This window comes from Falco naumanni, chromosome 14, assembly GCF_017639655.2.
Source record: "Falco naumanni isolate bFalNau1 chromosome 14, bFalNau1.pat, whole genome shotgun sequence".
NCBI classification, from domain to species: Eukaryota; Metazoa; Chordata; class Aves; order Falconiformes; family Falconidae; genus Falco; species Falco naumanni.
Genome location: NC_054067.1, coordinates 18,281,593 through 18,308,808, shown reverse-complemented (window position 1 = coordinate 18,308,808; position 27,216 = coordinate 18,281,593). Strand labels below are relative to the sequence as shown.

The 27,216-nt window shown below is 35.2% G+C and overlaps 1 long non-coding RNA gene across 1 annotated transcript in view; it reads right to left on the bottom strand.

Moving 5' to 3' along the window:
• The window catches only part of LOC121097224, a 141,202-nt gene that overhangs the window by 46,713 nt on the left and 67,273 nt on the right, over window positions 1-27,216 (bottom strand). Inside the window, exon 2 of the long non-coding RNA XR_005830868.1 lies at window positions 7,738-7,782. This is a non-coding gene — a long non-coding RNA (uncharacterized LOC121097224). The remainder of the gene's footprint in view (window positions 1-7,737; window positions 7,783-27,216) is intronic.

Genomic DNA, 27,216 nt, shown 5'->3' with positions numbered 1-27,216 from the left:
CTGTAATTTAAGAAGCAACAATAAAAGATGGAATTTAGGAGCTTTAATTCTCAGTGTATCTCTTTCTAAAGACACTCAGCACTAAGTTTTATAAGCCTTCAAATAGCCTTTAAATGAAGTACTTAAATTCCACTATCACCACACACTCGAAACACTCCAGGTACCCAGCCACAGTTGAATTTTCTGCAGTTAGGCAGCAAGATTTGAAACTTTCAGCCCTACCTTTTCTGCATCCCAGTAAACACAGTAGAAAACATACTCTGGGAAAATTCAGGCATTCAAGGATTTATGCATCCTAGGTCACTATGGTCCTTGGCTGGAAGATGCTGTATATAATCCACTCACAATTCCTTTTTCCTATCAGGCAAGAAGCTCATTGAAATAAAGAGGTATTTTACCCAAAGAATGAGTGAGGGGAAGTAAAAACTATGATTTTATCACATTTTTCTTGTCTTTTTTTATTTATTTTTAATTTTCCGTGAAAAGGTGTAAAAACCTGTGAGTCAAATCAAACACAGAATGCAGTATTCTGTGATCAGCCAACTCACACCTTCTATACAAGAAACAGATCCACCCCGTAAGTCTGGTCTACACTTAAAGCAAAACAGACTAATGTGTTTTATTAATTTCAGTCTGTTCATCAAAGACACTTTTCCAGTAAATAAAATCATATTTCTTCCAGAGAAATGACATATATGAAGTAGTTAGGGGCTGCAGTTAGGAGTATTTTCCTCATAAGTGCAATAGGGATTTTGTAATATGATTTCACATACAGCCTAGATATGTTATTATATAAGGTTAAGAAGTACTTCACTAGATCTTGGAAAAAAAATGTTATTAGTTTTTGGCTTGGTGAGACTACAATTTTTAATCAATTCTGGGTCAATCTTTTTATAGTTTGCTTAAAACAAACAACAGATGTTGTTTTGAGTCAAATGAAACTTTGTTTTTAGCTATATATTTTAACCTTCAAATCTGCTATTTAGTTTTAGGCAGCTTTCTAGATGAAATGTTATTTCAAAATTAAAAAGAAAAAGTGCCTGTTTGTATGTTTCTTCTCAAATTTGAAAATGTCTTTCTGGAATTTTAGTTGATTTTTTTTTTTTGTATGGATAATGCAATGGTCTTGCTGCTACTCACAACTTTGTGCCAGTCTATATGGATCTGCAGACCCAAGTCACCCCGCACATTTCATCCAACTGCAGATGCCTCTCTGTTTCATCACCCACAGAAGGTGAATGTTATGCACTGCTAACGAATGAAGCATGTCAAACAGCTATCTTTTACATTCTCAAAAAGATGAGGCTGCAGTAATAAGCATTTCTGAAACCTCAAGAGACTTAGAAATAACCAAAAGGTTTATATTTTCCATATTCAGATGAATCATTTAGGATTCAGCCATGCTCACTTCAGTTTAAGTAAATGGGGGTCACCAAGGAATAGGGAGAGGAAAAAAGAAGAATTTCTGGAAGAAATATTTTTCAAAGGAAAGGAGAGATTTCAGTTGTCATTTTTTTATTTCCTATGATTTTACAGCCTGCTCTTTGATTTTCTGTGCAAGAAACAGTCTGCCTGTCTTATCTGTAAAAGAAGATAAGGGCACATCACATCATAGTATTTTGAACCAACTCTTAGCCTTAGACTCTGCTCTAAGGTCTCATTATTCCCAGAGGATATAGATAGAAATGTCTGTCTCGGGGGTACAATTTTTTTTCCTTCAAATTATATGACAAGTCTTTAAGAGAAGTTATTTGTCCATTATGCTACAATATGTCTAGAAATGGTATCCATCATGACTGAGGAAAAATCATTCATTTTCAGACCTGTCAGTCTGAGCAGACAAAATAGGTAGGCATCTCAGCATGGAAAAATAGAGGCAGCTCATCCTCCATTAAAGTTTAGCACCGTCAAGGGACCTCTGACATCCCATAAGTTAGTTCTTCCTTCCTAGCAGTTACTTTAACTTTTTTAACAGGAAGTTCAAGCTTAGTTGGAGTACAGCTATTTTAACTCTGATAGTAGGAGAAAGCAGAAAAAGTAGAAAAGTTTGAGCGCATACTCAACCTAGACCTCTGCTGTGCATGAAAACGAGCTGATAGAATTATACGCTCATGGTTTAGCCCTTGTTTGTGAAAACCCAGTGAAAATGTACTAACCAGGAAATGGTTAGTACAAAAATTCAGAATACAGGCTAATGAAAGAGTACTGGGCAGGTGCAGCAAAATCATCATGTGTTGGAATGTATAGAGACATGTCATATAATGTGATGACAGTGTTAACTGCTTCCTGGACAGAAGCCTTGCATCATACTCCAGCAGCTCACAGAAACACCACCACTATAAAGAAGCAAGCTATGACAGTAAAAGCTACATTAATTTCGTACTATAGATTTTTACAAGCATCCTTTGATCAGATTACTTAACAAAAATTTTTTTATAATATTTTAAATAAAATATGAGAAGATTGTCCTGTTTTTAGTGAGAAAGCTAGTTGCACAGGTTAGAAATAGAACTTATGTTCACATCAGTTAATGGGTAACCCTTTGTCCCATCCACCCCCAAACATGCATAGATTCATGCAGAAAAAGAGAAACTTAATCTTGGGGTATTAGACATCTTTGCCTCCTAAGATGTTTGTTTCTATAGGTGACTCAAACCATGCTGAGCACAGGTTCTGAGCATTAAAATTCAATGGCACCCCCCTGCCCTTCATGCCACTTGGAAATCTCTGCCAAAAGACTCCAAATGAAAGGGCAATATGCCAAAGGAGTGAATGCTGCATATGCTACATAATTTTATCTCATAGTCAAATTCCTCTCATAATCGTGGTGGTTTTAAGCATTCTTTTGCAGATCATTCCATATATAACAACAAGATAGGAAAGAAATACTCAAGTCCTTAGTCCTAACCCTTCATGTCTTGGACTGTCTCTTTACTATAATTTCTCACCCAGCACCACAAGACCACAGCTCTGGCAGGGGAATTCCCTATTAATGACAGTTCAGTTCCACAGCATGAATATCTTGTAATAAAACCCCAAATAGGTAAAAGTATCATCCAAACCTGAGGGTTAGGTCTTCCAGCTTATAGCAGCAGACACATAATGCTTCACACTTCCTTTATTACAGGGACAAAATAATTCTGCCCAAAAGGTGGACTGCAATTCATAAATACCATTTCTTTAATTTAACCTATGCTTACAGTACTGGAGACTAAAAAAACCTCCACAAAACCAACAAGAAAAGGTTTGAATTAAAGCATCATTATCACACAAAACCATGTATATCAAAACAAATTGCATATGTAATTGTATTTTGATTGTGTTCTTATTATCTATTATAAATCTTATGTCTGAGTACAGATATTGTACAATTACTTCCTACATTTGGCATAATTGTTTTGATCTTAAATTGTATTCATTCTAAGAGAAAAATACAGTAGATAATAGTATATAACAAAGGAAACATTTATGAGTAATGATGCTGCTCAACAAACCCATTTTCATTTTCCTATTTAATAATTGCAGAGCTACCATAATGGTTACGTTATGTGTGTGGCCAAAATTATGTGGTAGTTGTTAATGTAATGACATGGCTATGGTCACTCTGAAATTCCTGAAAAGTGAATCAGATAGTCTAAATTAAAAATGTTGTGTATCACCTGTCTGTAGCAAATAGTTAAGTTCATAATATTTCAATTAGAAAAAAATACATTATTAGACTTTTATATCAGAGTAGGTGGCATCCAGCTGACCGAATTTTAGCCCCCAGAAGGTAAAGAGTATAGTCTAATTCTAAAATTTATTTGCACCATCAACTACCAACAGATAATTAATTCCTTCTTAAAATAGGTGGGCTGAATTGTCTGCTGAAGAACACATTCATTGACTACAGATCCAGACAAGCTTTGTAGATTGGCACCTATCTGAAACACAGGCATTAGCAAGATGTTCTGAGTGAGGCTTTTAGACTTCTGAAGTCAACCACCCATACATCATATATTCTTCTGTATCATTTGACTTGCTGCTAACAAACAGCAACTTCAATTACTCAAAAATTCTGGATTCTCAGAAAACCCTCCAAAACACGCTGAAAGAATATTAACAACAAACAAACAAACAAAGAAACAAAAAGCCTAGCAGACCATTGGTAGCCAATACCTCCCCAGTGGCAGGAAATTTGTTGAGAGAGATACACAGATGATCCAGCTGGTGAGCTCTACCACACACTGAAGAAGACAGAAGTAATCCCAAAATTGGAAAATCACCCTTGTGTTGCAGAGCTTAAGGAGCTTTATGTATTTATCTTACCAAAGAGAAGGCAGAAGAAAGGCTTGCTCTACCCTGAGCAGGAAGGACAAGTGTATCAGCCAAGCCAAGAAGCAATTCTAATACCTCCCTGCCCACCCACCCCCACCCCCCACCCCCCGTTTATCATCCTGTGTTCATTTGGACAAACCCCCTGATGTTTCAGAAAGGAGAAAAGTATCTAGAAAGTCATGCTAAAGTAATATTCCTAGGGAAGGGGGAACAAATATTAATTTCTGGTTGGTCAGATGACTAAATGAGGTTCTGAAGCATGAGACTAATAAATGCTACGGTTTTGTAAGACCAAGTGTTATGAGAACATTTTGATCAAAAAAAATGTGTTGTCAAATGTCCCAGGAAGATTCAGTAGACCACCTGAAAGATTTAGGATGATTCATCAGTACACACAGGCTGATGATTTCTTCTGAAAAGCTGAATTAAATCATACACATGTTAGAAAACTGTTCCAACTCACATCAAAGTTTCTGAATGAGAAGAAGTTGCACTTTTGCATCTTCTGTCAGACTGCTAGGAAATTGTATCCTAATTAGGCAATTAATTTCTCTAACCTCAGTTAACAGTCTTTGGATAGACAGTTCTTCCTGCTTCACACTATTCAAATGCACCCATGAACCAGCACTTTTAAAAAGAGAGTGTCTTCTCTCAACTTCCTTTTGGATAAGGCTATTCTTTGTGACATGAGGCTTGACATTCCAAATTCTGGATATATTTTGTGAATTTCCTTTATTCCTACTCGATTATTTTAATACTGCTTTTGAACTGTGATGATTTTATCACAGCCAGGGAAAAAAGCAAATTATTTTAATAACCTAATTTTTTAATATATTTTTTAAGATTGTTCATTTTCGGGGTGTATTTCTTGAGTTAACTCTGAAATGAATTTCAATAATATATCTACTCATAATGACCATTAAAATCCTTTCTGACTTACTGTATTTCTACACAAGAGCTCCAACTATGTAAGCACAGTGTGTGGTCCTCCTTTTGAAATGCATACCATTATGCATATCAGTATTCTATTGTGACCACTTAATTAAGTGCTCCAGGTCATTCTTAAGACCAGATGTACTGGAAGAAAGAAGGAAGAGATTAATGGAGTTGTAACTTCTGCCCTGAGGGAGGATGGGTTGATGCAGTGAATACGTTCCACTTGCGTGGCTGCTATTGAGCAATTTCTTCAATCAGGTCATCAACTGAATCCATACCTTGCTCTGCATTAGTGTCACACCCTTCTCATCATTTCTTACCACAGAAATGTTGTATCATTTGCAAACTTCACATATATGACTCCACATAGTCTCTATATGTCTCCAGGAAACATTAATTGCTCAGTAACAACTCAATACTTTCTTTCCTTCCCATTAGCAACATGAATTTGTCTTCTATGGGGGGAAACACTTTTAAACCTAATCTGCAAAATACCCTGTCATTCCACGTAATGAGAGCTTTCTCAAAGAAGCTGGAGATATCCGGGTATTATAATACTGACTGTCTGTTTTGACCAGGTCTGCAAGCCTAATAGAACAGACAACTACAGAAAGGAAAGTCTGAAAAAACAAATCCCACAAAACCAGAAAAGTAATGCAAGAATCAGCATTGCAAAAATTAGTGATCTTTAAAGTCCCAGCTCAATTGTTCCTTTATTTTACTTAAAATCAATATCAATCTAGTTGATATATAATTCCCAAGTCATGATTTTCACCTTATCCAGTACTGGGGCAATTTTATAACCTCAATTTTTCATGCATCCCTTGTTTTCTTGTTAATGTTGATATTAATTGTGGTTCAGGACAAGTTTTTTTCTATAACTGCAGGATTTATGGCATCTAGGCTAGATGGTTACACATGGTATACCTTTAGTAAATGTTTCTTCTTAGCCTTCCCAGTTAGAGCTGACAACCTTTCTATTTCACAAGGGCTGGAAAACAGTTCCTGTTATTCCTTACACAGTGTTTTCAATGCTATTTTTAACCCAAACACCACTTATTTTGAAAAACCTTTTATTTTACTTACTCTATTCACTATTGATATTCTTGTTCTATTTTTTCTCCCCCCTAGCAACTGCATGAACTTTTAAAATAGTAACTTGTATTTACTACCTTTTGCCTCTTTTTATATCCCATATCATGTTTTATTGCTGTTCTCCTGTCTCTTTTTGACCTAGATGACTGCCTTGCACACTGTAGCTTTATTTAGAGAACAATGTAAGGAATAAAACTTCTATGGTAAATTTAATCCTTTTGAATCTCTGTGGTTTACAATATAGTTAGTATTATATAAATTTTTATCTATTGGAGCAAACATTCCTACTGCTTTCATAAAATCAGGATCACTGATACTTTTGTTGATTAAGATAATGCAGCATTCAGTGGCCTGGCCAGCACACAATCAATACAATTTTGCTCATAATGCCCAGTTTGGTGCCTAACCAGACTCAGGCTCTTACATATGAGTGAAATAATAAGATACTACATATAGCTTCATAGCTGCAGGACTTGCTTTGCAGTATCTGTGGATTTGCTTAATCCTGCTGTAGCTGCTTTTTTAAGTATGGGTCTGCAAAAAATATATGAGTTCAGTTTAAAATTTAACTCTTAAAAAATGGTTGACTTAATAAAGTAACAAGTTAAACATATTAGAAAGTGATTTTTATGCAAAAAATAAATGCATCCCATTTAAGTGACAAATCAGTATGCTTCAAAAATAAATCAGACTAAAGATAAAAATACTAGGGGGGTGGGGTGGGGGGGAAAGGATATTTTGCCAGTGGTGAACCAGTCTCTTGAAAAATCACCAGGACAGAATCTGTCCATTAATCTGCTTTCTGTTCCCATCTGTGCAAGATATAGCTATGTATGAGGAAGGAAAGGCTTCAAGAGCATTTCAGCACTCTGAGTTCCTGAACTCCCTTTCCTCCTTCTTTTTCAGCTGCAGTTTCTAGCAAAGGTTTGTCTTCGCAGCATGTGCTGCTTCCTTGTCCATGTTCACCTGTTTTTAAGTGGTGCTAGAGAGAATAAATGGATAGTAGAACAGTAGCTTAGGGCAGAACTGGAGCGAGCAGGCTCAAGATCCTTGAGGGAAGAGAAACTTCACAATTGTTAAATTGTTTTTCTCTGTACAACAGACGAGATAAGGCTTGGTTTTATCTGAATGCTCTCTGGACCAATTGTTTTTCCTCTCCTTGTCCTTACAATACCTTTACACAGCAGCTTTGAAGTCAGGTACTTAAAGAGTCTTAGCAACTTTCTGCCATTTAAGACATAAATGGCTTTGGGGAAGCTGCAAAATATTATTTAAGGACAGAATTTATGCTCCATTGTTTTGCCTTGTAATTACTGTGAGCTTTATGGTGCATTGACTTTCCAATGAATCCAAGGTTCAATCGCATACAATTACAGGTAACTTACTAACCAGTTTTACATCTTCTGTGTGGTACTGACAAACTCCTCTGTTGAACTGGAAAAAAAAAAAAAAAAAAACAAAATATATATAAATAGGCTTGAATTTCTTTAATGCAAGCATCATGGTTTCTTTCATATTTCACTGCAAAGCTTTGTACCAGATATTAAGACATCCTTATCCATGCTCAGCCGAAATCATCACCCTCAAAATAAAGGAAGATAAATTGTGTACGACAACATTAAGTTTGCACACATCCCTCTGCTCCTTTACTTGGTTTAAAAGAGATTATTTTCACAAGCCCTACAGTTTGTTTTTCTTGGGAAGACAGTAGAAAAGATGCAGTAAGGAAGTCCTCATTATATGGAAACTTTAGCTAGGGATTCCCATACTGTAAAAGTGCTTTGAAATCCAGTTCGTTAGAAATCAGTATGTCAGTCATTTCTAATTCCTGTTTGGATTTGACGACAATACCTTTTCTGTCCTTTCAACACTTAATGTTGTGTAAGCTTTATTGAAGTCACTTTTGGAAGTATTTGAATTTGAACACAAAGTCTCTTAATAATAATTACCTGATACAACATATGAATACTGAATATTAATATGATGCTACTTGATACTCTCCTTGCCTTGTAACTTTAGAAGCTGTTTAAGTCTTGAAATAAATTAACCGTACAGTAATGCTTAGGTAACAGCTTCTTATATACAAGAAAGCAAAAAGAATCTGCTCCTGAAAGATTAGCTTGCTGAGAGTTAATTGTGCTCCAGAGACTGCTGTGCAACATAGCAATATCCAAATTCATTTTAACCCTACTACTTATGGGTAAAACTATGTATAGCAGGCTTAAACTCAGATAAAGCTTTTCTGCTCTGAGAAATAAAAAACATTATAACCTTGATCTAGCATTTCTTTTTCTTTTTCCTTTTTTTTTTTAACATATTTACACATCTCAGAAATATTCTGAATAACATTATTTTTAACCTTCATGCTTAAAAAGTTATCTATAGATTTCTACTAAATTTTTATTTGATTAAGTACGTGTTACTGTGAACTGGAAAGATGTCCATTCTGAGCTCAGAGTGGGTGGCCAAGAAATGTTACAATTTACCAAATTCAGTAATTTGTTCCATGCTTGAGAGCACAAAAATTGCACAAGCTTTTCAACAGACAGAAACTGTAATTGTTTTCTGATGGAAGAAGACAAGCAAGGTTTAGAAAGCATAAGGTATAATGTTATCAATAGAAACAAAAAGTATATTTGGGTATAACAGATATATAAAACCAGCACTAGGCTATTGTAAACTTACTTGAAACAAAGACATCAGTAATTATAAAGAAATCAACAATTACTACAGGAAACTTTTAGTTAAGATATTAGCTATCACTACCAAAGTTAGGACTTGATAACAGATGGATATGGTTAAACCTGGCCATAGCCACACTCCATTATTCATCTAAATATCTTGACATGGTATAGGATAAGATACTTTTCGTTTTGTGTTACAAATTTCTTAAAACACATTCAGGAAAAAAAAACAACCAAAACTTAATCAACAAAAACAAATCCAGGCAGAGGAATGAGAGGCAAAATGCATAGGGACATAGTTGGAATTCATTAATTCTTAATAACACTTGAAAGTATTTGCTGCCCAAATTTTCTCTTATTATAATCTCCATTTCACTAGAACTGATTTTTATATGGCTAATGAATACACATTCAGTATGGCCTCTGAGAAAAATTCCTCAGGTTAGAACAGAACTGTTAAAGAAACACTTACAACAACCCTGGTCCCCAAACTAGCTAGCAGGAGCATGGAGGGAGTCTATCACTCCAGCTAGTTAGAGCCTACCTTAGAGGCTGGAGTCTTTGAAGGTGCTTTCTTACCAGAGGCCACAATGGGCTCTGAAACACATCAAAACTGGATGCAAAAAATGGTTTTGAGCCATCTTTTTGCTGCCAGCTGAAAGCCAGACTGGCTGAGATTGGTCACTGAGTATCTGTGGTTTTCTACTGAATAAGCTCATTGCATACTCTCACAAGTCTACTTCTCCATTATTTGCTTGTCCAGTCAGATATGAAAGGCCTGAAAGCGGTCTTGTTTCTCCAGAGTTTTCATCAGAGCTGCTCTCTTTAAAGCTTTTCAGAATGAGGCTGTGATGGATGGAGACTTGAGTAAAACCCAAAAGGCATTTAGAAGGAAATGGTCTATGGAAAGGGAGTGCCCAGGCCTGGGGTAATTCAGAGTAAGGTGGTTTTGACTGGTGTTGCAGTCAACAACAGCAAGGGAAGCAAAAGAGAGAAAACTCAGAAAGCGCTAAAGTAAATCCTTAGGCAGCTGCTTTTTGTTGTTTTCCATTTTTCCTGAAGAACTGGGCTGGCAGAAAGCAGCCAGGGGGTCCTGTTAGGCTGAAAATTAAGAAATGAACCTCTGAACTTTACTGGGTGTTTTTGTCTCTACCCTTCCCAGTCCACTGATTCCAGCTGCTCAAAACCTGGATCAGGCTTGCCTGAACCTTTTGTCAAGCTGAAATGTCTTTCACTCTATGCTCTGCACATGCTAACTTCCCTGCTTCACTGTCTATCTCAAAACAGTTGATGGCTTACATTAAAAACATATGGGTCAAACAAAAGAGCTTGCAGGATTAAACCTTATTAAACTAGCTATTGAAATGAAGTCTTAAAAAAATAATAATATGTCATATGAAATTCAGGAACTGTGCATCTGAACAAATCTGTAACACTCAAGGCAACTTGCAAATCTATTTCAAACATTTACTTAAACAAGGTGACAAATACATTTAACATAGCATACAAGTATGTTTCTATTTATCATTGTCACATTTCTTTCTTGTGAATATTTAACCTCTGCACATTTGTAGCCTATTCAATTCATATTTCCTAAAAGTGTGATGAAAATGAAATAACATTCAAATGTATTAATTATAAAAAACATAGCCTTCACTCACCAGGAAATTTTACTTTCCTACAGTCAACCCAGCTGCAGAATTATATTTTGTCAATTTTACTCATATCCATGAACTCTTTCAAGGTAAAATATGATTTACAAAGAACTCATTATTTAGCAAGAAAATGTTTGTCCCATTCCAAATCTTCATGGAGCTATAGGAGATACATGGTCTTTCACTCACCTAACTAAAGTGCCTGAATTAGAAAGCTGGTCATACACTATATAACTAAAAGTAGAAGGAGGATGTTCTCTGGAGGAGTGCAATTCAAAGCACCTAAGTTAAATTCTTACCCTGAATTGCCCTCTGGAGAAATCTGTCCCTTTCATCCTGAATTTCACTGGAGGCTTAAGAGGATTAGTTTTTGGTTTAGGCAGCAGAAGCTCTTGAAGTTAGATGTTATGACTATCTCTTTATGTACCAAATACGCTGAACTAAACACATTGAACCACTTTCTCTTCGTTTACAAATGTGGACTTAATGAGCTGTAATAAATTTCCAGTATTCAAATTAAATTAAGTTACTATTACTTTTTTCATAAAATAACAGTCTATATATGGATTAAAAAAAAAAAAAAAAAGAAAAAGTGGCATTTCCAGGCCTTTTAAATGGTTATCTTCATTGCTGAGGCTGGTGAGAGCGTAGAAAGCATGTTGACTATTGAAACACTTGCTACTTTTCCATACAAATTACGGGCAGCAACTACAGCAATCCTGATCAGATTTAACCAAACTTACTTGTTAAACAGAATAAAGGCATTTACCCTCTGGAAGGAATATGAAAATGAGCAAGCAAACCCTTGCATAAATAAAGATATACAGGAAGCAGATCACTACACTACTTAACTTGCTCTGGATGACAGAGCAAATAGTAAGCTGCACTCTGGCTGAATGATTTTCTTCCAGAATAGTATCAACAACATGCAGTTCTGTTTTCCTCACTCACTGCCTGTCAGCCCCCTCTGAAATTTGCTGTATTTCAGGTGCTGTCTCTGGTATCCTTGACATAAGTCAATGATTTGTGTCCCATTCAATTTATCTCATGTGAAAACACTCATAGCTCCTTGCCATATGTCAGTGGATGATAATTGCATTGATCCACCTTGCAGCGGGCTCTGTAAGGGCACTGTTCTGATAACTGAGTAACCAGAGGCTATTGCTTGTTAAAATTAGTAAATTTGACTGTTTGAGTGGTTGGATTCCAATCAGGCTTGACAGTGATGCATAAAATAGGGAGTGCTAAATGTGCCAATAAGTGAATTATTTTTCAGATTATGTTGCTAGTAAAGATTTGATGAATATGCTTTGTGAGCTGAATTTAGTAGTTTGCTACATTCTATTTTCTTTTTAATGGGTGAATGTGAACAAGTTTAAGTTTTCATCTCTAGACTATTTAAAAGACAAGTATTGTTTTAAAGAGCACAGTAATTTAAGAACAATTTTCACTCTTCCACTTTAAAATTTAAAATGAGGAGACCTATCCTTACAACAATGGGAATTCAAAAGACAAATTTATGATAGGCTGTTGGAAATATAGCCAGATTAGCTTCATTTTGGGGCATAAGATTCTTACTAGCTGACCCTGCATCATGAGCCCAGTTCGATTTTTTTTTTTTAAATTCTTTTTTGAGATAGTTAAACCATTAACTTATCTGGCTAATACATTTAGAAGTCTTTATTAAAAGGCCCAAAATATCCAAACATAAAAATGTCAGCAGGTGATTAAACTGTCAACGTTCAGTCCATGCATTTATCATATAAATGTGTTTATACTGAAGACTCCTAATTTGAACAGTAACAACTTTTCATGATTCTTATCTCTCTTGCCTGATAATATGTTCTGATATTACTCTTAAGCAGAGTAGCTCTAAGTCTGGGAGAAACTAGGTGTAGAATAAGAAATCAACAACTTCATTTTAAAGCTGTCTCTTAGCATCCATAGTTCCGAAGAACTTGTATAAAAGGTGCAGATGTTCAGCACCTGTTAAAGAATATTGCCAGGAGGATCATGTTTACACTGTGACTTACAGCACGCCAAACATCCATTAGCATTTGTAGGACTTACGTAGGTTTCTAAGTCCCTTATGCTTAGTCCCTTAAGCTTTGGGCAAAACAGCGTTCTACACACTGAATGTTGTAAGAATCAAATATTGGCATCATTCTCATTGCTGTTTAGCCAAATGTTGCCAGTCCTTTTTGCTTTGCTGAGCACAGATACAAGGAAATAGCAACAATAGCTTTAATGGGGTGGTTTTGAAAGAAAAATGCTTTTTAAATTCAGTGGAATTTAATGTTTGAAAAGGAGGCTATCCATAAACACCTATGACTTGTAAACTACAATTGAAAGCCAAACCCATGAGACTATACCCACCCACTTGTAAATACATTTAGAAAGAAGCTACATTTAATATCTAATTTTTTACTCTAACAGAAAACACACATAATTACTTTGCAGAGAGAAAAGAAAATAAAAACTTGTTTAAAATCACTTAAGTACATCTTAACTACTTTAGTAAAGTTATTCTTAAATATATTTATTTCACTTTTTAGAGTTCAGTTAATGCAGCTGGGGGGGATGTATGTTCTTGTATATTGTTGTTCAATGATGAGTGTCCCATACACTGTCATTTTGCCTGCACTCAAGTAAGTTAGATTCCAGGACTGCAAGAATACCAGAAATATTAATTTCTTGAATTTGTCATTGAACAAATACTTTCAGTAAAAATTCTATGTGTGAAAGCAATAAAGAACAAGAGGGAATTTCTAAATCTTGAAAAACATGGTCATTAATTAAAACATTAAGAGTGGCTGGCTGTTATTCCTGTCTTTGGGGAAAAAAAAACAAACAAACAAACCAACAGTAGGTGTATCAGCACATACTCATTGGCAGGAAATTAAATTTCTGAGAGAAGAAAATTAGGATGACCGTAACTCCTATGGCTTGTTAATTCATCAGCACAGCAGGATGAGCTTGAATAGCAACTAGTGAGCACATGTTGAATCAATGAAGCCTGTGTAAAGAGTTTCATTCACTATTTGCTGACCTTTTGATGATATGTGAAAGTTTTGCCTAAAAATCAAAGACAAGTTTTCAGGTGGAGTCTGATTTAACATTTCTTGAAATGAAGAAGAAATTCAGTTTTAAGTTCCTCCAATATACAATCATAAATGACAAATCTTATGTAATTGGTTGTAGTGAATCAGATGCCTATTTTTGGCTACTATTACAATTAGTTGCCTGCAAAATTAATATTGAAAAATTAGCATGCATCTAATGAAAACGTGTGCCTACCAGGCACATATAGTTTACCCACAGATTTTAGTTTATAAGTGGAAAGTTTTAAAACAGCTAGGATCTGTGTTTTAAAAATCTGAACTACCTATTGAAATTTCATCTCCTACTCATACAGAAGAGCAAAAATATTCCTACCATCCTCCTCCAAACTATGCCATTAGTCATGTTTTCCTGTGTACTTATTTTTTTCAGTTTCTTTAAACAGCATGTTACAGAAAGGATATCAGATGAAAAGATCTTTTAAAAAGCTTGATTTTATCTACTACAATAAAAAGAAAGAGAATTTGTGATCCAAAATAATAACAACAGCAGACAGACTAAAAAATGTGTGGGAAGAGGGAATAAAATAAAAAAAAATGTGGCTGGTTATGGATACCTGGTAGCTGGTTTAAGTAGGTCTACTGAAGTGCGGCTTTAACATGCAATTAGATATTCTGCTGATGCCTCACAGAAATTTTTCAAAAAGCTTTTGCTTATGGGCAATTCTGCTGGTAAAACACAAGATACTGATTTATTTGTTTCCTTGGTTCACTTTTGAAATAGTAGGCACACATGCTTTGTTGCAGGATTGATTATTGGGCTGAAATCAGTAATAATAAAAATACATGAAGGTCACATTAAAATTAAGGTACTTAAGCTTCATTTAGTTCGATACTTTGCTCCTCTCATAAAATCACAGTTGTTGTTGGGTAACAAGCAAGTCTCAGAAAATTATAATAAGGCTGTACTCAGGGTAACCTTTTGACTATTTGCCATGTCAGGTGATTTCAACAATGTCATACATCAATATTATTAAATGCTTAGAATGTGTATTTGCATTCCAATTAACTCTCTTAAACCATACCGTTATTCAAGGGCTTGAATAATTATGCACATGCATCTAATGAATACTTACTTTACTTGTTGAGTGACTGTCATAAAACATTATCCTGTCCAAATGGTATCTAGAGAAATGCATCAATATAGAGTAGTCAGTTAATGACTTTGGAATGCAACTCTTAAAACAGCCAGTATAGTCAGTTCCACAATGCAAAAGGCAGCTTTCTCTTGCACCAAGTAGGTGAGACAGCGAGATCCTTAATCTATCAGACAAAGAAGAGAAATAAGATCAAGAAATTCTTATGTTCCATCTATTCTGATTTTTCTTTGTATCTTAATCCGCATCATTTGACCTTGGTGCATTAATTTTCCCTCTGTAAGTTGAGGGCTATTACCAGCCTATTCATCAGGCAGAATTTATCATCTCAGCTGCTCCCATAAAAAGTTTTAACTGCTTCAACTTCTATTATGAGAGAAAAGGGAAAAACTGGAATGTGGGATGCATAAGCTGACCAGCTGATAAGAATGCAGGTTGTGGCATGCAGTACTTTGCAGCTACTGTCCTACAAGAACCATTGCTGCTTCAAAATAGCAAATTGGTCCCAGGGGAGGAGCACACAGTCCATGAAGAGCAGCTTGACTACATTAGGTTGTCTTTCTACATAAAAATACTTTCTGCTTTTAGACTCCTAAAAAAACCTGTGGTAGTTTCTGTTAAGCAGAAAAAAAATGTGATCTTTACACAGAAATTGTGGTAGCTATTATTGTATAGCATTTTTTACATATGGAACCTGGAAGATTCCAGCTTTACATTTTAAAATATACGTATAAAACAGGTCCCTCCAATGAAGGAAAGAGTTAGCCATGGGTAGTCCCCAGCAGTAGGACTCCTTCAGTACCAGTATCAAGGCTGGTTTAAAAGTTCTGACCAACCACTAAAAATGCAATCAATACCAGTCTTGAATTTTAAAGACCTCCTATGTACAGGAGCTATTCAAGGCACTATTATTACATTCATGTCCAGATATTTATAAAGGGAAGAACAATCCATAATGAAAAAAAGTTCACAAAAAGAAGCAGTCCCAGAAGCTCAACAAACAGCAGCTAAACAAAATAACGATCTGTACAAGGCAATAAATTTAGAAAAAATTCTGACACTACCAGGCAAGCATGCTACCCAGCAAACCACAGCAAAACACCATAGGCTACAATGCCTTGAGGGCCTTGCACTGCTGTTGGACCTGCAGCGTATTCTCTGATGTTCTTGAATATCAATACAGAAAATATTTCCACCTTCACTCTTCTCTGTCTAAAGATCTCTCCATTGCAAATACCATCTTCCTTTAGTCTTGGCATCCTGTCTAATGCTCTGTAGAGTGCCAGGTTTTAGTGGAGCTACACTGGGTGCAATGAGCAGTATATATGTATTCAGATCTTTCTTAATGCTGCATCTGAGATAGCATGTTGTGGTACTTTCTGTGTTGCATTGTGCAAATACATTGTATATAACAAATGTGACAGGTATTGGCAGCACCTTCTCTCAGCATGCTGCTCTCATCTGTCACTGCTTCACTGAAAAAGGTGCCAAGTGGGTGAGAACAGTGGGAACTCATCACTTCACTGGACCAAGAAGGAAACCAAGATGGTTTCTTAGCACTACAATTTGAGGTTTTTTCTGAGGAGTACTTTTCTGGAAACACTTGAGTTTGGGCTGGTGTTCTGACAGCTGTATTTACTTTCTGTTTATTCACATTTCTTAGGTAATGAGAAAAAAAAGTGTTTTAAAAGTTTCCATTCCTAGTGAGGCACTGCTATTATAAGAATTTAGGCTGTACTAGTAATCTTTGTTTATGCTTTACTCAAAGAGTAATTTGAATTCCAAGTTACAGGAAGGTATGAAGTATCATGACACTCTGGTTCTATTATTTTCTGAGGATCGAGCTGAGATAATCTGGGGAGCTTGTATGTAATTTATGAGCTCCAGCTTTGATATGAAGTCCAGACTTAATAATTGCCTACAGCCTAATGTCTTTCCTGCACTGTTACTGTATGCTGCTTATACAAGTGACTGTAGGATGGACTGGAAGACAGCAGTCTCTCAACTTTTATTACAGTCAGCCAGAACACAATTGCTCTTACCAGGGAACAGAAATAAGCACAAAATCCTTAAGACTTCTCCTGTCTTCTGTTTTGCAACCCCACTCCCCTGCCCAGTTTGATACTCTAAATCTTCCATCCCTTTTGTAAGTGAACGATCCTTCTCAGCATACTTTGTTGACAGAAAGAGCTTCAGAATGGGAGAACACTGAATCCACTGTGCTTAAGTTCCCAAGGGCAAGATTTAAGAGTACATCCTTGGGATAAGGCAGCTCCCTATTTTCTATGTAGAAGTTGCTGCTCTGAGTTTGGTAATCTTTTCATGCGTTGAAGGAAGCTGTATTGGGTTTGGATTCTGCTCTGGAAACCAAGCAATAAAAATTGAGGAGGTACAAGTCTGGCAGTGACCCAGGATTCTTGCTGATCTCAATAAGTTTCGAAAGTCTGGAAGCAGTATAAAGTTTTCCATCCAGACTTGAAGGATAACAAGGAAAAGAGCAGATAGCCAGTAATTAATGGGGTGCTGGGTATTTAATTTGGGTTGGTTTTTTTTTGTTGTTGTTTTAGATCAGCACATTTCTTATGTGATCTAAAGTAGTTATTTCAAAACTTTAGTCTATATACTTTTTTTTAGCCATCAGATATTGCTAAAGAAGTAAATTATAAAAAGGACAGGGAAAGGGTATATTTCACATTGGATAGGCTGTGTTGGCACCAGTCGCTGAGTATTGGCAACTGATCTTTAAGGAGTGTGGTCCTAGAACCATCATCCAAAAAACCACGAGTTAGAATCTGCCAAGCCCTGTTTACTTTAAAAGCACAGACACCCCAGGAAGTCAGTCAGTCCAGTAAGGGAAACTTACCCAGCTGCCTGAGAAAATCATTGGACAACAATAGGTAAATGTGTTTTTATTCTTTGTGTTTATGCCTGTCTGAGCTTGCTTTCTCTCATCTAAGCATTCAATTCTTCCTGAATGACAATCAAGTTATCACAAAAAAGTATTTCTTTAAAATCTTTTCTAAAGCTGTATCAGAAGCTTTTCAGTTACAGTTTGCTTCCGCTGAATCCAGATTATGTAGGGTATTTTTTTAATGGAAAAACCCAACATTTTAAACTGGTACATTGATGATTTTACTTAAATTAGAACATAAGAAATTCTGGAATAATAAACAAAGAAAGCTAACCAGAAAAATTGTAAGAGAAGATAAACCAGATTGTCCTTTATCTTACTCCACTTCATTGAAGTCAAGGAAATCTGAGCAGTGTAATGAAATGATGAATCAGACCTAGTGCCTTTCTCCATTGCAAATTTAATGTTATGGAAAATTATATTAAAGAACAATATCCATACTGTAGGGCTTACCAGAAAATGACTCGTGATAAACAGAGTGCATTTTTTGAAATGGCATTAAAAAATAAATTTAAGTTCTCTCTCACAGTCCTTCAATATTTCAGGGTATAATTTAAGAACACATTCTTCATTGTTTTCAATAATCCTTCCTTGGGAGTGGGAATTCAGAACTTTAATGGTAACTTTCACATTCATGCATAAAGTTATGAAGAAAAAGTAAAAATCAACATTTCTGAATACAAGGGTAAGTTAGCATAAGGAAAGGCCTGTTTCTCTCTTTCAAATTGCCTTTGAGTAAAACAATTTAAGTGACATGAAGGATGTTATAGCTTTTAGAAACAAAATTTAATTTACAGATTAACTGTGTCAGTCTTTGTTATAAACTTCCATTTACCACCATATTGAAAACATTTTTATTGGCTTAAACCTGTGCAAGTTCTTTCAGATCACTTACCAAATAAAAGAAATAAATTAAAGTTAGACTTACAAAGAATGTAACAGGGAGGATTGATTGTCAGACATCAGCTTGCCTTGGACAAGCCAAGAGGCAATGAGGAGAAATCCACTTTTCTCAAAAAAAGCACCCAAGCAACCCCCCTAAACCCTATTTGGCTGAAAGCTGCACAGTGAAGTTATTCTTCCTGAGTGTTTGAGGATGACATGTTCTGTTTTATGGTGAGATATATTCTTTTATGATACTCAGCTAAATGAAGTAATAACTTCTGCTTTCCCTTTCCCAGACTACTGTATCAAGTATCTTATTTTGTACTTGCAGCCCTGCGAATATGCATCTCCAAGATTTAAAGAGTTTAGTGCTTTTATTAAGCCTCTGTCATGATTTAAAAGGGAAAGACTTAGTCAAAACTATTTGAGATATGTCAATAGAAAAAATACACTGAAATCAATATGCATTAAATTTATGTCACCCAAAAAGTAATAATAGTTTTCTTTCTACCGTCACTAATGTCTGTTTCAGAAATATTTTAAGCTTGATTTTTTTTTTCTTTTAGATGCCAAGTTTATTAACTTTGAAAATGAAATGCTCTTCAGTACTGTATAGTCACAGATCAATTCATTCAGGTAAAGTGCTGGAGCAGTGGGAATGAAAAATCAATCAGTGCAAAAAGTTGCAGAGGTCACTCCATCACTCCACTACCAAAAGCCACTGTCCCATGTAATGTGCTGAAGAAGCACCTGCAGCTGAAGAGCATTTGTCTTAAGGTCACATCCTTTCCTACAGCGGTAATGTGGGAAAACTCAACAACGACAGCACAAACTGCACAGAGGTGTGAGCTGATAGAAGCATCACCACAGGTTACCTCTTCTTCCCCCTGACCAGAACCCTAGGCAATCTCAGAAATAGAGTCTGAATGATGCATTCAGCCTTGGTATTGGGTCTGTTTCCCCATATAAACTACACAGATTAAAAAAAATATGAGTACAGAGCAAGAAAAGAAATTTCCATGATAACATGTTGCAGACACTAAACTTGTACTTGGAACCATTTCTCATTTTAGTTCCTAAAATCAAGAAGTATCTCTAGACTATACTCGTCTAACTACAATCATTATTGGTCCAAAATACATTGTTAGGAACATGTGAATTGAACATAAGAAGCTATCCCCAAGTGCCGTGACTTCAGTACTTTGCAGTTACTCTTGACTTTGATGTTCGAAGCATCATCCCGCTAACTGGAGACCCAGTGCTGACTGATCCAGAAAGCAATGCCACCTGCAGCTTAGCTCTCAGTTCTCTAGCACTAGCAGGTATTCGGCTGAACCAACAGAGCTCCTGTTTCTGCTTTTCTCAGTCTATACACAATTCCTCTTTTTATTTCTGTAAGCATTCCACATGTCTTTCTATAAAGAGAGAACACATCGCTCCTGGAGTCAGGTGTAAGGTAATAAAGCATAACTCACCCCTTTACAGTATTACACGGTTTCCTTTTGTGATTCTCTCTCTCGCCAATACTGCACTGGCTCAGCGCCACAAAAAGAAAGATGTAAGGAGCAAGTGTTGTCACAGATGACATAGCAAGAGCCGGATGATTGCCTCAATTCTGTGGGGCAGGAATGTAACAGCAGCATTACTATCACACACTTTTAGAAAAAAAAAACAACAGTTTAGCTGGTATTAAACAGATGCCTAATTGGATAAAAAAAATCTGAAATAACATTTTTTAACATTCAAAGCTTCATTTTAGTAGTTATAGAAAACCTGTAGTGTTGCTTTATGCATATCATCCTTAGGGGTCATTATCTGACTTGAATTACAGACCAAATTTTGTGTAATTGTAAAACTGTATAATGCAGTTTTGACAATCTGTTTTATGTCAGCACTATTAAATGACTTGAGGTGAAATGGAACAAACCATGGTAGTGTATTCCATTCATTAAGCAACATAAGAAATGCAATTAAAAAGGTTGGCTTCATTTTGCTCCCTGCTATAGGTTTACTATGTCTGCAGATCTACCCATTAATGCTTAAAAAGAAGCTGCTGTCACCTACGTTTTACTATTAAAATCTTCTGAAACCTCACTCCAAATGCTGCCATAGACAAGTCAAAGAATTTATGTTTTTGGGGTTTTTAAGGGACTTTTAAGGGACCACTGGGAAAAAAAAATTTCCAAGTGGTAAGAACTCCCTAGATAAAGTAAAGGTGCCACACAGCACTCAGATACTGAAATATACTGAATAACACAGCTAATAGATTGACTTATTTGATTGCAGATATTAATCAGGACACACATATCTTTGAATTCAGCCTCAATTGTTTGATAACTGTATAAAAAGTAGGCTGCAAATTTAAGACTTTGTACATTTCCTATAAGAGACAGCCCTTTTTAGTTACTTAATTTATACACTGATCAAACAATTATTTTATTTCAATATAAAAATCAGAAGTATTTAGTTAATAATAAAAGAGAAGACAAAAGCCAATGGAATGATAACATGGTTAAAGACTTCTGTGTAAATTGTAATGCTATTTTAAAAGTAAAATGTTTGATGTATTTTTTAAAAAACACCTTTCTTGATTCCAGTCAATATTAATCTCTAATTGATGAAATAAACGCTACTGCTGTTTCTCTTTGAAATGAATGGACACAAAGATGTTCAAAAGGAATACTTTATAGACATCACATGTGGCCACATCAGAAACCTTAAGAAGTTAAACTACATCAGAGTGAGAACATTAATAGTGCCCTGAAATAGATGCATTGATCTGTTGAAAATGAATGTAGAGCAAGTATCAAAAGAAAATCATGTCAGAATTATTTCCTTTTTGAAGCATACAATCAATTAATAAGAGTATTTCTAAAAAATTATTCTGAAATCTTTTTTAATTATATTTTTTTAAAAAATTTCAGTTCTCTAAACACTAGAATTCTGCTGTAGGAATATAATGAGGTCTGTTAAACAAAGTCCTTATTCTAGATGGTTGCAACATCCTATATAAACAGAAATTGAAACATAGTAAAGATATTTTTCTGAACTGACTGTTGATTGTAAGATGCTCAGTACAAGACATGTTGTATAACCTTAGTTTTTCGAAGTTCTGAAAACTAAAAGGTTTCTCTAGTCAAGCTTATTCACTATTCAGCTTCTCAAAATGAATCCTAGGAGTTTTACTAACATTCACTAACAGACTTGGTCAAGGACTTGTGAAATCCCATTTCACAGTACAGTCAGGTCTTTCTGAACTCATGCGCCAAGCCATGCTTTAAAATGTTATCAGCTCCTGTGAGAGCTGTCCACAGAGACTGCTTCAGAAAGTCATAGCAGAGCACTGTAAGTCTCTACAAAGATGGGTGTCTACATTTCAGTGGCACATTCAGAAGAGCAAAATTATAGAAATGTAGTTTTCTATAACAACTATGCATAAATGAGGTATTAAGTTGATAGCGGTATAGTATTTTGAAGGTATGAAACAGTACAGGACTGAATTTCATCCATTTACAGTCACCACTAATCTGAATCAAGTTATACCAATTAGGAAGCATTTCACCAGTAGGAATGATACTGGATTTTTTTGTTCTGCCACATAAAAAACAATTCAAAACTTAACTTCAATCTTTAGCTCCTTATTTCGTAATTTACCTCATCCCACACAAAACCCTGGCCCCCTTTTGCCATTTATGCCAGGACCACTATCTAATTAAAGAAGGGCATAATGTTCTTAACAGAGTACTCTGAGTAATTGTCGTATATCTTCTTACTTCGGCGCATTGTGTTTATATAATATTATAAACTACTCAGTATTGTAATTGCTTTTCTTCAGTGCTATCTCTTTTACAAAGACATAAAGAGGAACCATTAAATAAAATTGTTCCAGTTGTATGGAGAATAATTTTTTCTTTCTTTTTCTTGCTTTCATTTTCTGAAGCTAGCAGGGAAAGTCAGGCAAAGCTGGATAATTCCAAAGATCCTGAAGGAATTTGAGGGTGAATTTTTTCAGCCCTTATTCTGAGTTTGCCAATTTTAGTTGTCCAGTTGTTAAGCAACCCTTCCTGCAGTTCAGGCACTTCTCTCCACCTGTCACTGATGGTGCCCAGGCTGCTGCCCTCCCCAGCGAGTCCTTCCAAAGCTTTCTGTTTCAGTTCCTTCAGAGACACCTCTTCCGCTCTCTTGACACCAATACACTTCACACTTTCAGAAAATTTTCATTATACTTTGCAAGTGCTTTCTTACATAGAGAGAAAAAGGAGGGCAACAATATTAGGCAGTTTTTAACTTGGCATTTCAGTTTTTCACAGTTATTTATGGAAAATAATTTTCACTTTCCTCACTGTTCCATATACATAAGAGGGATATATGCTAAGGCTCTGCAGAAATGTGTGAATTCTTTCGCTGAATCATACCGTTTAAAACATAGGCATCAACACCCACCACAACAATAACAACAGTTCTTAATATTATCAAATGATGAATTAGGACTACAGCTTTCATCTAGACTTTTCCAACAGACATGCTGACGAAGCCTCAGAGAAAATTTCCTCAATACTACCCAAGTGTCATTTGGAGTCAAATGGTCTCTGCTAGAAGTTGGGTTAGACCCATAGTAGAACTGTTCCATCTAGATGGGCCAGAGGACACCTTGATTAAATATCCAGAGTAAAGCCGTGAAGGACTGTTAGGCTGAATACTTAACAACAAATGCCTTTATGGTAACCTTAGACTTTTTGCTTTCTGGAGGATAACGATTCAGTCCAAACCAGTTTTCTTTTTTTCTTTTCATGTACATAGTCTATTGAATGGAATACCGAATATTCTCCAGTCAAGCAACTGATTTCCGTGGATACAGCTAAGATTACACTTCAGCATACTTTTTCTTGCAATTCAAAGCTTAGAGGGCCTCAATTTGCCTTATTAAGGAAAAAGATTTCTTTCGTAGTCTGTCCAAAATGCAGACAAAAGTGCATTCTAAAGCTTGTCTTATGAGGACTGATGCTTTTTTAGTTAAGAGAACATTAAAAAAAAGGTAACATGCTTTCAGTAATAATTGTAATAGAGACTTCATTTGAAAATTGGGAGGATATGTGGAATATTAATAATTATTTTGAAACTATAATATGGATTTAAATGTTTTCTGTCAAATATTTTGAATACTTTTATCAGTATCTTGCCTAAATCCAGAATAATATGCAATGTGCTTGATCCACATTTCTTGATACAGATACACTATAACGTACTGGAGTAGAAAATTTGTATTTTTAAGACTTTTAAATTAAAACAGGATTGAAAAAACTTATTTGGCAATGAATATTTTTTTCCTACTAAACACAAGAAACTATGTATTTTTGATTCCTTGTTTAAACAATTAAGTGAACCAGTCAAAACTTTTGTCCTTACTATTACTTTACAGTTCACAGACTCTTGCATGTTTCTGCATCTCATCATTACTCTAGAATATAAATATTTCTTCAGCTATAAATATAACTATGATCTTTAAATGATTCAGTTACTGTGGCTTCAATTACTAAGATGCTTCCTTCATTAAATGGCTTGCAGCAACCTCTGTTTTTTTAAAACTGTTAAACTGTAGGACTTGGCCCCATAAAGCATACATACATATGTATTCTAGTGACATCTTAGGCAATTTCCTGTAGATTCTTGAATCCAAACAACAGATTCCAAAACTTTACATAGCTTACAAAAAGAAAAATCTATTGTTTCTAGCTTCCACTGAGTCAGTGGGAGACTAGACAACATGAAGAAATTCCTATTCAAAACATACAATGCAAACACTGAAGTTAGAAACTTGATGCTTTTCAAAATTTACATCCTCTTATTGGGGCTTTTATTGTGATTAGTAATACTGATTTACATTAATCACTCACTGTTTTGCTATTACACCCCTTGCATGTTTAAAGAACAAATACCATCTTTCCCAAATTTATACTTGTTCAAAAAGCCTGCAATGTTCAAGTATTTTTATGATTTTATCTACTGCAGTATATTCCCAGAGTTTGCCTGCTTTTTCCCTAGTTGAATCACTCTGAAGACACTCCCAAACTTCTATCCAATTTACCATATCTGGTTTAGCTACCATAACACAAAATTCCTTTTTACCTCTTTCCACTGTATTGTTTGCTGATTGATAAAGGAGACAGCTCTGTAAAGTTACCTATCAGCTGAAAAGCTGTCATATGTCTTGATTCTCAGCTCTCATTTCAGACAATGTCATGATAAAATTCAGTAGTGATCAATTTTCTGCTCTTTCATTAGGGCTCCCATATCTATATAAACATTTCATGTTCTATCTTTCACAACGCCTGGAGGTTTAGAATAGTTTTATGCATTATTATTTTTTTGCTGCTTTTATCTTTAATCTTGATCCCAATTGGTTCTTTATAGTTAGCCAGAGGGTTGGAGTTGGGGGGGTTTGTTTGTTTTATTTTTGATGCCAAATCCAACTTTCTAACTTCCTGCACTGAATACTGACAAATTGAAAAGAAGGAATAAGGGAAACACAAGGAAAAACTGCATTAATCTGCAAAACCTACTGCAAATAAGTAAGTGGCTGCATAATTAATAGCCTGCCAGGAAAAGGCCAAGGAGTATGAATTCATAATAATGAATAAATAAAAACTTGGGGACTTCTGCTTGTAGGGGTTGATAGTTATTTTGTTCATACAGGTTCATATAACTTCAAACTGCATTAAAAAAGAATTATCTTCCCTGTACACATTTTGGTGAACACTTTGCAGAAGCTACTTATATTTTAAGGAAGTTTTGTTTGTTTGCTTGTTTGTTTGAATGGAGTATGTAACTTCACAGAGTTTTATTTGCCTACTCCATGAAAGCATATACATATTTCTCATTATCATTCTTTCTAGGAAAAAAAGCAGACAAGAAACATATGCCTTTATAATTGAATACTGAACGATCCATTTAATAGACCAAAAATGTATCATTTCATAATACCTTACAGTATTTTAACTGAGAATAATTTAAAAAAATCCTTTCCTTTCAAATTAGACTTAGTAGAATTTGTTCTTCCCTTATCATTCCCCTACTTGTAATAATTCATTCTATACTTAGAGATCTGAAGAAATATTTATTTCATTGCTACTTCTAAATGTGAAATATAAACCTAGATTATTAACTTAAACATGAATTGTGATGCATTGCATTTGAATTTTACATTGGTATCTTATTACTTACACTGCAAATTAAAGGCAAAGCTTATGAATTATGCTGAATAAAGTTTAATACAACAGTACTACTGTGCAAGTGTTGGTAATTACAACATATAGCATGTATGATAGACTGTATAGATGACATTAAAATAAGTTATAAAATATATATTAAAAATTCTTTTAGCACAGAAATTTCCTTTTCTGCTTCAATATAGTTGAAATGACTTATTCCACATTTTTACTGTACAGTATTAATTATAGAAATTGCATTTATTGAATTCTCTCTTAAAAGTAAAAGAAGAAATATTTTTGTTTTAAAGGAATTAAATGTTTCTTTCCAGAATGAGATTTCATCAAAATAGCCACTTTCCTGCAGAAAGTTATGAACCTTCCAAGATCACTGTTTGTCACAAATAGGACTTCCATTAAAAATGTGACTATTTCAGGCTATGAAAATTTTGGTACAAACTGTAGCAAAATAATAAAGTTTTCTTTTTTTTTTTACCCACCAACTCCAATTGTCTGAAAATTTTTAACAAATCTTAAGTCATTGGGAAAATTATAGTAGCCTGTTTGGAGAATGATTTTTCCAACCTGCGACCTCACAACACCTAAACTGCTCTTCATGCCTACTGTAAATCAGTTTTTGCCCATCTTTTCATCATTCCTATTTTCTATGGCCCTTCTGTTTAGATGCAGCTCTGTCTGCGCCCCATACAGCCCTCAGTCTGTTTGCAGTACCTCGCACAGTCTTTACATACCAGTCTGCCTGCTAGAGGCACTGAGTGGATAAAACCAGAAATTGTCTTGTGGTGTTTCTCAGTAGAGTATTAAGCTGAGTTGTCCCCCATCCCCTATATGCTACTTGTCATGACATTTGTAGGAACTTAACTATCTTTGAGATTTCTGTCCCTTTGTCAAATCTGGTTGAAATTGGCCAAGAGATTCAACATTTACTAAAGGGAGCAAGGGAGACCAGACAGAGCACGCTATCACACAAATACTGTTTCCTTAGGACACAAGGCTAAAATAACTACGTAACAAATGGTTTGAAGGAAACTGTCTCATGAATGTACCAATTAAATCACAGCCAAGTGATTTGTTTTGCATTCATTATCATAAATACGCTGCTTTACCCTTTGCGAAACCTCATTTAAGTGCATTCATTTTAAAAGAACAATTTCAGTCTGAGTTTGTTTTTGTGGAACACTGAGGGGGAAATGTTCTCTTATCTTCAAATGTTATTAACTGGAAATATGTGTAACCTATGCTTTAAGAACCTTATTGCAATTTAGATCGACAATTAGATATACAATCCCAA